This window comes from Haliotis cracherodii, unplaced genomic scaffold (genome assembly GCF_022045235.1).
Source record: "Haliotis cracherodii isolate W230 unplaced genomic scaffold, xgHalCrac1.p SCAF_21, whole genome shotgun sequence".
Lineage (NCBI taxonomy): Eukaryota > Metazoa > Mollusca > Gastropoda > Lepetellida > Haliotidae > Haliotis > Haliotis cracherodii.
In genome coordinates this window covers 2,842,204-2,855,331 of record NW_027266277.1, presented here as the reverse complement: position 1 = coordinate 2,855,331, position 13,128 = coordinate 2,842,204, and positions in this window count along the sequence as shown.

Genomic DNA, 13,128 nt, shown 5'->3' with positions numbered 1-13,128 from the left:
ACAAGGAGCGTTTCTGATGGGCTCTTTTGGAACCCAGCGCGTTGAAACCTTTGTCATTTCCAGTTCATTCCTCAGAATGTTCTCAACTCTCTCATATGAGATGCCTATTGTATTGGCTATGTGACATGTCGTCAATAATCCATTTTAATTAAAGCGACAAAACCCTTTCCATATTCATAAGAAATATTAGTGAGTGTGTGGGTGACTTGAAACGTACTTCAGTTATTGTCACAGAGTGTCAACTAAATGTGGCAGGAAAGCCCGAAGTGATGCAGGCCTTATGCGTTTACCACTTTGATGACACCTACTAGTATGAGCACGGGTATGGTGTTGACAAACCAAGAATCGAATCTGATAGTCGAACCCACGCCCTTAAATTTCTGGTACGCCAAAGGGACGCAACTCTGTGCAGCGAATTGCTACCCCTTGGACGACTGCCTCACACTCCCCAAGCCATACCCTCCAATGATATGAAAACGATAAAGTACTGCATAGCAAGCAAGTACATTGTATTCACCACTAGTTGTATTCGTTTAAACTTGTAAGTTCTTATATCACGCATCAGTATGATACCAATAGGTGATAAATACAATTTTGTAATGTTCTGGAGCAACTCGATGATAAACGATTATTCATAGTTTAGTTACATGCACCTCTATCGAAGAACACCTACCTCCATACACCACACATTTAGTCGTGTTTCTGGAATAAATAATAATGGAAGTCCCCCAAATCCAAAAAAAGAAGGTCCTCGTTCGATGATTTAGGCTACAAAAGACCTTTTCATCACTTCATTTTTTAAATGTCTTTCATAAATCAGTCAAGAAATTTGTTTCGAGTTTGGAATTTATTTCAACAACTGTTTGGGATTCCACTGTTTGAAATTCTAGTTGAAGTCGTTGTTAGATTGAATTAACCATTAAACTATATTGCAGCTCTGCACTTGGGACATAATTGGTTGATTTCTATACGCAATGACAGTGGCTGGAAGCAGAATATAGAAATACAGAGACATCAGCTGGTCGACAAGTACAAGCGACAGTATACCTAATGATGTAATGAATACTTAGTAGAGGACTGGATCAGTGTCAAAGTAGAACCTTGATTAAGTTAGACAATGTTGAAATGAAGTGTCTGACTTAGGTATATAGGGGTTATTCATGGGAGTATAGCGATTCTTTACACATGTACATTTTGTAGAGTTCATTTTAGTAAATAGTTGATACGTGTCTGATCATTTAACTTACATCATCTTACCTAACTCCAGCTGATCTGGTTCACAGCTAATGAGAAACGGATAAAATGGACTATTTGTAAAACTTGGAATGTCGATATTTCTATCAGTCGAGGATCTCATCATTGTAAAATCCCTTGTGGGAACACTGGTAGCTTGGTCTCTGGAACTCTAGAGGTTTGAGAGGCGACTAAATTGAATCAGTTGTTTGGCTCTGTGACTTGGTTCATGTCGTGTCAGCGTACATCAACGGCGTTGGACGTTACTCATAATTCCAAGCACTGGCTCATTATTAAACATAGACTTTAAAAATCTTTTCTTTCCAATATATGAAACACCGAAATCCTCTTGATTACAAGCCGATCATATGAATGCACGAGGTAAAATCTATAAAACTAAACCAACTTTATTAGGAACGATAACTCTTGAGATTAAAGAACTATTGCATGGTTGCGTCTGAAGGACTACCATTGCTCTTCGGGTCAATGAATCTGTGGACAATATTCCCTTGAGTGGTATTTGCACTCGGTAATAATCATAATCTTTTGATGGAACTGTGGAGGTGTATGTGCAAATATGTAAAAGCTGTTTTCACATCCCTGTGACATGGAAAATTGTCAATACTACTCTCTCTTCTCTAACATTGACTTCTGATGAAGCTTAACAAAAGAATTATGAATGATCTCAACAAACATGCAACAATTGAGCCACTCCCCAGACCGAATATTTCATTACTTCAACACTGAAACTGATCCTGATAGCTTCCTTTGATCAAATATCCTAAAATTGTTCAAATTGTATCATTCAGTAGTCGTATGTATCAGTTGAACTACTCATCCCATTAAGACACGCTTTCTTGGTTTAGTCACTGAAAATTAGGTCTCTTACATTCTAATATAGTTGTTGAATTAACCACCCGTTTATATATCGCATAACAATATGTCTCTTTCCCTTTCGTATCTTAAGATCATATATTTTATATAATATGCTTGTTCCTGAAAAAGACATGTGTAAGTCCTTTTTTCTTCAAGTGATGTTTTTTTATATATATTTTCGACTAGATTTTGCTTGGCTAAAAAAACAATTAAAGGTCATATGTTGCAAACACATGTATGCAGAAAAAAATGACGGAAAAGGAAAATAAAACTTTTTTTTAGATGTTTATGAAATGAAAAAAACAAAATGGTAAGGAAATATCGCAGAATGTGAGTACATCTGAATGTAAACATGCATTATTTTTTCCACACTCATGTGTCATGTAACTGACCTCATATAGCCAAGTCGTTTTCATAACCGGAATTTCGATTCCGGTCTCGATTCCGGTTGACTCCGGCATGTAGGTAGCATCAAATTGTGTCTGCAGAAATGGCTCATGACATAAACAAATGTTGTTAAGCTAGTTCTCACTGGAAGATATATACAGGCAAGGTTTCCATTGACACTATTATCATCAGCGCTTAAACCACAGTTACCAAACTTTAAAAAAAAAATTTCTTCCTGAATTTTCTGGAAGTAGTATGTCGGTTATAGTCTTGGCGATATGTCTTTTCTATGATTTCACTAAATTAGTGCTACAATCCGATTTCATGATTTATTTTCTCAATCACTCAGAGCAGATACATTTAACAGACATATAATGCATTCTCAATTCCGAAGCAACGATTGAGAAGTCTCCCGTCTGTTTAGCTATACATCCAAAAAATATTATTTATTTCCAAAATGAATTTCAGTTTGTATATCCATTGACAACCAAATGAAAACACTGTCACGATTGGTTGGTAATTTGCTCAAATATATATAAAAACCCGAGAAATTTCTTATTCTACGACTGCTCAGAAAATACGGTCTAATGATACCACTCCAAAGTCTTAGTTTAGACAAATAATGTATTCCTGGTCATTAGTTTCTTGATCTCTTCCAGGCCTGAATACAGCTTTCTTCCTGACAGTTTGGAAGCAGCAAACACGAAATATGAAGGAAATGAAACCCATCATTTTTCCTTCTAAAGCTACAAAGAGGACTCAAAAAGCGTTTTGTTCCAGCCAAAAATGTTGAGGTTTGCTTTGAAGCGACTTGACATATAATTCTTCAAAATTAAAGCAAAGTGTGAATCTCTTTGCGCTTGAAAGACAGGCTACAGTTTTCTATTGTGTATGCTGTGCATTGAAGCCATGGACAAGACGGAGCACGGGAATGACATTTCTCCTTTGAGGAACTTCAAAAACAGGATGGCAAAAGTACCAACTACTTATAGCGACAAGGTATATGAGAGGCTACTATAGCTTTTCCAAATGATGAACTGTTTCGCAACGCTGGCTGTAGATAGCACTTACAGTCTTCACTCAAAGTCATGGCGCCTATTTTTCACAGGCGTCGATACCTTCCTGGTATAGCTGTGTTCAAAATTAAAAGTCGAACATTCCACTTTCAGTTGTGGTGAATGATTTCTGTTCGAAAATGTATCAAGAAAGTACACGTGTTAGTTTCATAAATTAATAAAAGAATGCGAAAGAAAAAGAAAGAGAGAGCAAGTGAATGAATGAATGCGGTAACTGGGTGAAGATGGAAGATGTTAGGATAAACCAGTACGAAGCCGTGAGGAACCCTCTTTATTCAAGCACCTCGTCTTCAGTGATACAGTGCATGCATACACATAAATGACTCCCATTAATCACTTTGTCGCCCTGGAACACGCATTGGCGGGACTGGTATGTGTAAGCCTGGTCGGATTATTAAATAAACTAAAAGTTACACATGTTCAACGTGAGTTTATCGACTATCTACTATCTTACTACAGTCAGAGTAGTTTCGGCAATATGCATGGACGTCACATTCATATCGGAAGAACACAGATGTTGCCTTGCAGATATATATAAGAATTCTCTGTTCTGAAAGTCTGCTGTAGACATAATCAGGTAGATGCTAACTACACTGAAAAGCAAAAGAAACGTCATGTGGATGTATCATATAAATATCTTTATTTTCAAATGCTTATATATGTAAGTAAAGACATCGGAGAAAGTCAGTGTTTGACCCACATAAAATTAACAGTCTGGGGAATGTTTTTTCGAATTGTGAATTTGGGGAGGCACCAGAAGACATCACAGCTGGGGGGTTCAAACTCAGTACCTGGTGTGGCCACCACGGGTGTTGACTACAGCCACACATATCCTGTACATGGAGTGGACTAGCCTGTTGATGAAGGCCATTGGGTTATGGGCCCATATCCTCAGGAACGCTACACGCAGTTCTGCTGCAGTTGTCGGCCTTGGGCGTACGTCGTTGAGTCGGCGTTGGATCTCATCCCACAAGTGTACAGTGGGATTCAAATCCGGACTGAGGGCAGGCCAAGGCATGATTTTGATGTTGTGCTGCTGCAGGAAGTCCCTGGTGACTCTAGCAGTGTGGGGACGGGCGTTATCTTGCTGAAAGGTGTGGTTTTGATGACGGGCCAAAAAAGGCACGATATGGGGTCTGAGGACTTGGTCAATGTAGCGGAGAGCTGTGATACCATTACCCCTGCCTGGACCAATATTCTGAAGACAACAGGTCCCACTCTCTGGTTCAGTCCGATTCCACCCCAAACCATGATGCTTGGGCCGTCCCACGGGTCTCGTTCCATAACACAAGCATCAGCATAATGTTCGCCCCCCCTTCGCCAGACCCTGACTCTGCCATCCACCATTGAAACACAGTAGCGACTTTCATCACTGAAGATGATTCTTCTCCATTGCTGTTGACGCCAATTTTGATGCTGCCTGACCCATTGCAGTCGGGCCTGTCGGTGACGATCTCTCAGGATGGGTACACGAGCAGGACGGTGGCACGAGATATTGTTGGCAGTTAGGCGACGTCGGACTGTACGATCACTGATGGCACACTGGTGGTTGCCAATGGTTTGCTGAGCTGTTTCAGTGGCCATTCGGAATCGGTTCTGCAGATGTTGGCATATCATGAACCGATCTTGTCTGGGAGTAGTGACTCTAGGACGACCACTACTCGGTCGGTCGTCGGTGGTGTTGGTGGTGTTGTGGCGATTTTGCAAACGATATATCGTTCTGACGTTGACATTGAATGCATTTGCAACGAACTGTGCACTCTAGCCTGCTTGCAGTCTTCCGATCGCTTGTTGTCTCTCATTTCCTGATAATCTTGGCATGGCTGATGAATCGAAATAACGAAAGCCAGCTTAACAGTTTTGGGTGTCTTTTATACCCATACCATCCACGATATGCACGTGCATCATGTTTTTGACAAGACTTTTCCGCAATTGAGTCCCATTGCACTTTTGTAGGCTGCGTTTGGGCTAGGCACTCCATATTAAACTCAATTGTTAAATGGACTTTAAGGCAAGAAGAAGAAAAAGCAGTAGAACGTTAAATGAGTTTATTGACCACAGAACATGTAAATGCCAGTTTCTGTTAAGTTTTATCAGTATTTTCAGAAGTGACGTTTCTTATGCCTTTCAGTATAGTTGTAGACGCAATCGGTAATAACATGAAAAAAATATCACCGATCTCGATGAGGAACCTATAATTATTTCCAGCAAGTTGGATTCCGGTCAATCAGATGTTTGCTTAATTAAGTTATATTTTGTATGTTTTTGATTAACCTTCACAAAGACAATGTCTCAGTTTAACTAGGAAATAGGATCTCTCTTAAGTTTCCAAGTGGTTTGTGGTTAATTTTATGAAGTGTTAGCAATGCATTTTGACTACCCGGGTACGACTTCCAGCATGAGCAAAATATGTGAAGATGTGTCTGTGTCTGTGTCAGCTAATCTGAACAACTTGAAAACATCTTAAACGTGTTTTACCCAAAGAAAGTTTGTGTCTAAGAAACCATATAAAGGAATGTTTTGGAATATTTGACATTTTGATGTGAAAGAAATTCTACTAAGATTCTGAATGGGCCTGTTTAAGATCTCCTGCTCAAACAAGCTGCTTCTGATATGGCAGTGTGAGACATCTGGGGAAAATGATACCTAATTTACCGTATTTGAGAAGAGAATCTTTCCTTTGCATCCGTCTTTTCATGAAAGTGATACAGGTTCTGATGGTTTCATGCTGAACATTCTTTGGGCTTTATACTTAGTAAAAGGAAACCAATGAGACATGATAGTCTGCGAAATATCTGATTCATGAATGTGTTGTATTACATAAACCGACACATCATGACAGTTCCCAAGTGCTACCTCCTGGATGACCTACAACACCAAAACAGAAAAAATCATAGAGTATTGTTTTCTGTAATTGCTTCAAGGCATCCACTTTTTCCATTCTACTGAGCCAAACTCATTAAAATCCACTCATTTTTTTCATGATAATCGGCAACTCCAGTGAAAATTTCTTGTTTCCTTTGTAAATGTACAATTTATTCTTTTCCAACATTAAAACCACCCGTCCCAAGCCCCTCCCACAATATTAAGCGACCAGACTATGAGAATTGAACACTCCTTCTGGAGTGCTATTTAGGTTCACTGTGTACAACAACGCTTGTGTGGTGTCACTGGCTCCTAGCAATTATTGTTTTCTCTTATGATTGATGGTAGTTGCCAAGATCTTGTTTTCTTGCCTGGCAAAGAAATAGTTAAGATTTGCGACTCTGTGGGCGGGTTTCGTGTCAATGTAGATGATAACTGAACTCAAATTACTAACAATTTCTTTATCTCATTGAAATATCTCAGTCTTCAGTTACAGATGGATTCTCATGAGGCCAACTGTAACTGTAATGATAAAAACACACACTGGTTAATTGACTCTCAATGTTCATTCACTGAAGCAACGCTTATACTCCGCCCCATAACTTGGTCTTGCCATGACAAAACATACCTTGAGCTACATGTATGCATTAACCTTTGCAGGGACCAAACTCAACTGGTCCCCCTTTTTAATGTATTGGACTGACTTCTGATGTACACAGGAATTATGATGTTCACGAATTTATCGACGTTACTGCTCACATTTCGGGTCAGTCAAACGTGCGACGCCTTATAACAACACGTCGTTGATAGTTACCCCAGAAAGTTCTTGCTCCAAAGCGAGTGATTACATCGCTTGTCGACCCGAGGGAAAAAACCCCAATAAATCTTTTGCTTTTGCAGCCAACAAGCATACCGGTTTCCTTTAAGACGCGTCAATCTTTGATAAAAAGTTCGCACATCTCATCATTTCATTGAGTTTCTCACCTCCTGTGGAACTAACATTATTTATATGATTATTTCAACAAGAAAAGGCATGTTCTGTATATTGCACAGTCGATTTTCTATATATTATAAGTATAGGGGCGTTTAGCTGATCTGATTTAACTGAAAGATCGCAAAACATTCACATGCCACTTCTTTCCAAATGTGTAGGAATCCCCTAAAATTAATAAACACTTTTGACTCCACATTTTACGAAGCGTAAGAGTATATACTAGCCTTAACATAAATGGCTTTGACATGAACATATGTCACAGTTCTTCCCGTTGGACGTCATAGGTACACATTTGTTTCTTTATTATTTTGCTTTGAAAGATCTATATTGTGCTACGTGTACAGAGTTGAATCAGAAAGAAAAACAAGATAAATCGTCGCCAGACGTGACATTGCCTGAATATACGTGAGGTTTCTGTGAAATTGAACTGATTAGGCTTGAAGACTTGTTGTAAGAATTGTTGAATGATTATGTTGTCTTTTATCAACAGACACTTCGTGTTATTCCCAGGACAGATTATCCTTGTTAAGAACTAAAGGTTAAGAATCTAAATGAGCTTAGAAGGTTCTGTGTGTTTTATACGAGTGCAAAGTGCTCTTCATTAACTGAAAACGAGAGTGAGTAAGTGAACATTGCCTAAAGCTGCATTATCTATTTTTCTGCATATATCTATTTGCGGAGTGTCAAAATCGTAATATGCGTAGTCATTAATGAGGATATGCCCAACTTCTGTAAAGGGTTATATATATTATTCAGTTTTCGAGCTTCATCAGAAAGGGCAACTTTTGAGCACAACACGTCCACAAAATCAACAGTTTATACTCACCGTATAAAGTTCTTCCCCTAAAACGGGTGATAAAATCGTTTCCATAACCACAAGACATCTCTGCTGAAAGCAGAGTCCATTGTACAATGTCGACTATATCATAAGCATGTGCTAATGAATATAGGATAACACTTATAGATGAAACAAAACAATTTACGGGTTTTGGCAAATATGTTTGACTCGGAATGTTCATATTTAAACGAATACTTATGATGCAGTCGGATTGTATCATCTTCGTGATTTTACACTAAGCTGTACTATCATCTCATAATGAAGAGGAACGCCTCCGTGGCCTTGTGGAAGAGCGGAAGGTCCGGAGTTCTATCCCCGGCCGCGTCACACCAAAAAACATTAAAATATGGTACTTGTTATTACCCTGTCTGGCGCTCGGCATAAGGGGATAAAACAAGGACTGGTCGGCTCGAAGTCAGTATACTGTGTCTGAGTGGGGTATTCATGTTAATTTGCCGCATGGTATCTCAGTGAGCTGGCACTATAAATAAGCATCAGTCCGGACTAGTACAAGCAGCCACACAAACACGTACATGCACGTCGCTATATAAGTGCAATAATGTTGGACGCGACGTTAAACTCCATTTCATCTCACCTCAGGTTTGTCAGCACCATACCCGTGCTCGTGGGTTTCACCGAAGTGGTAAACATCTGAGACCTGCATTACTTCGGGCTTTCCTCCCACATTAAGCTGACTCGCCGCGATATGACTGGAATAATGTTAAAAGCGGCGTTAAACCCAACTCACTCACTCACTCACTACACATGAGATAGCGCTTAGGTGAGATCAAGCAATCTCTCCAAGCTGCAATAAAATTGCATCCCAATGGTTTGCAGACCTTTGTGACCTCATCGGTTACCACGACTTCACAATCAAATGACATCAGTTCTACTCAAGCTGGTTAGCAGTATATTTTTAACTTAAGGCACGGGTTTTTCTTACGTTTACAAATTGAAAAAGTTGTAACTTGATGATGGATCTTAAATAGAATCTCACCCTCGTGTCTCTCAAATATCAAGTATGAAACCTATCAACATGAGCAGCTTATATCCTACACAAAAAATGCCTCCCAATAACAGAATCATGACTTTCTCATGATCCACGCTTATTGATCCAGCAGTAATACAAGTCAAAGCGTACCGAAAAAGTGGCAGTGAGTGCTCATTTCTGAAACCTTTATCTTGAAGTATTTCTAACAATAATCTAAATTTGTGTTCCTACTTTGTCATATTTCATAATTCGCCGTAAAACTCATGTCAAAGTCCTTCTTCTTCAGAGTTTCACAAGTCACAAGAATCATTTGTCACCCAGGGGAAATCTGAAGTCAAACTGGGTTCTCTATTTATATCCAATTTCACATTTTCTAGTCGAATCTATCAAGTACATGGTATTATTTACTCTCTAAATTATACCTTTAGCTTGAGTACTACCAGATACTAAGTGTTTTACACTAAAGTGTTTTAGTGAATTCTTGAACATATTTCTTTCATTCGAATGAAAACACCGCTCATTTTGAAGTTTATCAATCTTCAAAGTTTCATATCATATATTTAAATGCATTTCTAGTGTTGTTCTCCTCAGCTTCATCGCGTTGAACACGTAATAAAATGTGTTTGGAAAGTGTTTTCATATATCGATATCTTTCAGTTTTAGTTTTCCATACAAAAACATTTGAAATGTAAAGTTGATTCTGAAACCTATAAATCAAGCTTGGATTACATGCTAAATAGGCTTATTACTATATCATGAAATGTCTTCCGAAAAGATCTTTCAGGAAAAATTATGTATGTCGGATCAGCACTCATGCAAAAAGTTAATTGGAAGCAGGAAATGCAATAAGTGAAAATATCATTTACAGAGATCTAATGAGAGTTACTAAATCAAAGCACATAACTGACTGGAAAATAATGATATACATGTTAAAGATATTGAGAACATGTGCATGCATGCTCTCATTCAGCCCGGCAGTAATTGGTTTCCGGAATTTACAGTCTAAAAAAAAGTCACAACAGATTCAGTGTCTTATCTAACTAGAATCGTTTTCTTTTGGATATCTGTGGATTGTTAGACGCTGTTTGGAAATTCTGACCAAGGACATTCATCTACTTTTGCCCTATGGAAATTCTAACAACACTGAAACGAATGTTGACACCTGAGAAAATGATAAATTATGATTAATTCTGCACCCATGTCCTTCGTTATTCTTTCTAAGAAGCAGCAATAACATATTTTTTTGAAGGTAACACATGTCCATCAACTCGAAATAATAGCTTACTTCTTGGTTGAAAATGAATAAAAGTAATTATATTTCACCACCAAAACACGTATGTCTGTTTCTATGTGGATTGTCTAAGAACGAATTAAAGCCCCTTTTTCTCATACAACTGCTTGTGACGATCACCAAACAGCCCATCACAAATGAAAACAATAATTACCAACGTTCCATGACCATATTAAGACACGAGAAGTATGTATTTATACTTGAAATTTTTCGTATTTAACACATGATATTGATCGAAATGTCCTGATATGAAAATAAACCAAAGAACGTGATAAGGCATTTACAAATAATGCTTATCTTAATTGTGTTATATTTTGGTGTCACGTTTGGGGATCCTACAATGGGAAAATACAATGTCAGACAATCAGTTCCATTCAAAGCTGATGATTATGGAAAACTGGTTTTCAAAGTTCATCTGTAAACTTCGTGATCAAGCTGTGAGTTGTCATATGCCCTAAATTCCCAGATGACAATTCAAAAAATAGAATTTATCATCGATTATCCGCCCTGTTCTTTAATACATCATTCATTTCCTATTACATTTTTATGTTTGATCAAATACCGTTTCCAATATTAGACGACTTTCATGGATAAAGGTCGTATCAAATATATGTAAAATGTCAACGCCAGAGAATAATCAGTCTCGGCTATCTGTCGAAACATTCCATTCGGCGTAAAAGGCAAAATAGTGGTGAAACGTATATGAATGAATCACTGAAAGCGAAGACACCATGTGTTCGGGAAATGGGCAGGCATGTTCCTCATCCACGTGGTAGCAGCCGCCACTCAGCACAAGTTTCAGCCTTGTTTAATATATCTTGGTTCAAATCATATACCCTCTTTTCTGCTTGTAGAAACAATTTCATTGGTTTGTTTGAAAGCGAAGTGAACATTGTTCTGATTTCGTTGTTGATAAACCGCGTACGTGTATTTGATATATTTTGTTTATTTGTTGTTTAACGCCGCACTCAGCAATATTCCAGCCAAATGACGGCGGTCTGTAAATGATCGAGTCTTGACCAGATTATCCAGTGATTGACATCATGAGCATCGACCCACGTAATTGGGATACGATGACGAGAATCAACCAAGTGTGCGATCCTGACCTGTTACTTGAACTTGAACTGTCACTTGTCTGTTAGATATTCACACTTATTACCTCAATCGTGATAAGTAATGGTCTAGTCTAAGGAAGACTAACTGGTGAAGACTGATAAAGAGTCCAAATGTATTGCTATTTTTATGATTTTTGTTCAATTACTAGAACATAGATATAATATACTATATTATATATACTAGGAAACAGAGTAACAGTTTTATGGTTATTCTACAATCAGCTGTGCGATGAACATACTTATCATATAGAAACTATTTTGATACGTTTATAATTATGTTTCCCAGTATGTGTTATGTAGTTTGGAGAAGGTGTTAACGGAACTTTTTATGCTATATAGCAGGTGGCAGACTTATATCCCAAGACATTAGTTTCAGAAGAAATGTAAGAGCTTTTCGTTAAAAGGTTTTTTTTATAAATGATCTCTAACAGTCCCAATTGAACACTTTTGTGGGAGGGAATACGAAGTTGATTAATTACATTGCTCACAACTTGAGTCATTGCACAGGGAGTGTTTGTCAAGATATTCACATAGTTGCAGCATTGCAAACTACTTTACTCATTGCACAAGGTGTAGGTGTCGAGGTAGTCAAGTACCTGTAAAATTGCTCACAACTTGAGTCATTGCACAAGGTGTATGTGTCGAGGTAGTCAAGTACCAGTAAAATTGCTCACAACTTTACTCATTGCACAAGGTGTATGTGTCGAGGTAGTCAAGTAACTGTAACCTTGCTCACAACTTAACTCATTGCACATGGTGTATGTGTCGAGGTAGTCAAGTACCTGTAAAATTGCTCACAACTTGAGTCATTGCACAAGGTGTATGTGTCGAGGTAGTCAAGTACCAGTAAAATTGCTCACAACTTTACTCATTGCACAAGGTGTATGTGTCGACGTAGTCAAGTAACTGTAACATTGCTCACAACTTAACTCATTGCACATGGTGTAGGTGTCGAGGTAGTCAAGTACCTGTAAAATTGCTCACAACTTGAGTCATTGCACAAGGTGTATGTGTCGAGGTAGTCAAGTACCAGTAAAATTGCTCACAACTTTACTCATTGCACAAGGTGTATGTGTCGAGGTAGTCAAGTAACTGTAACCTTGCTCACAACTTAACTCATTGCACAAGGTGTATGTGTCGAGGTAGTCAAGTAACTGTAACCTTGCTCACAACTTAACTCATTGCACAAGGTGTATGTGTCGACGTAGTCAAGTAACTGTAACATTGCTCACAACTTAACTCATTGCACATGGTGTATGTGTCGAGGTAGTCAATTACCTGTAAAATTGCTTACAACTTGAGTCATTGCACAGGGTGTGTGTGTCGAGGTAGCCAAGTAACTGTGACATTGCTCACAACTTCAGTCATTGCACATGGCGTGTGTGTCGAGAGAGTCAAGAAACTGTAACATCACTCACAACTTGAGTCATTGCACCGGGAGTATGTGTCGAGGTAGTCAAGT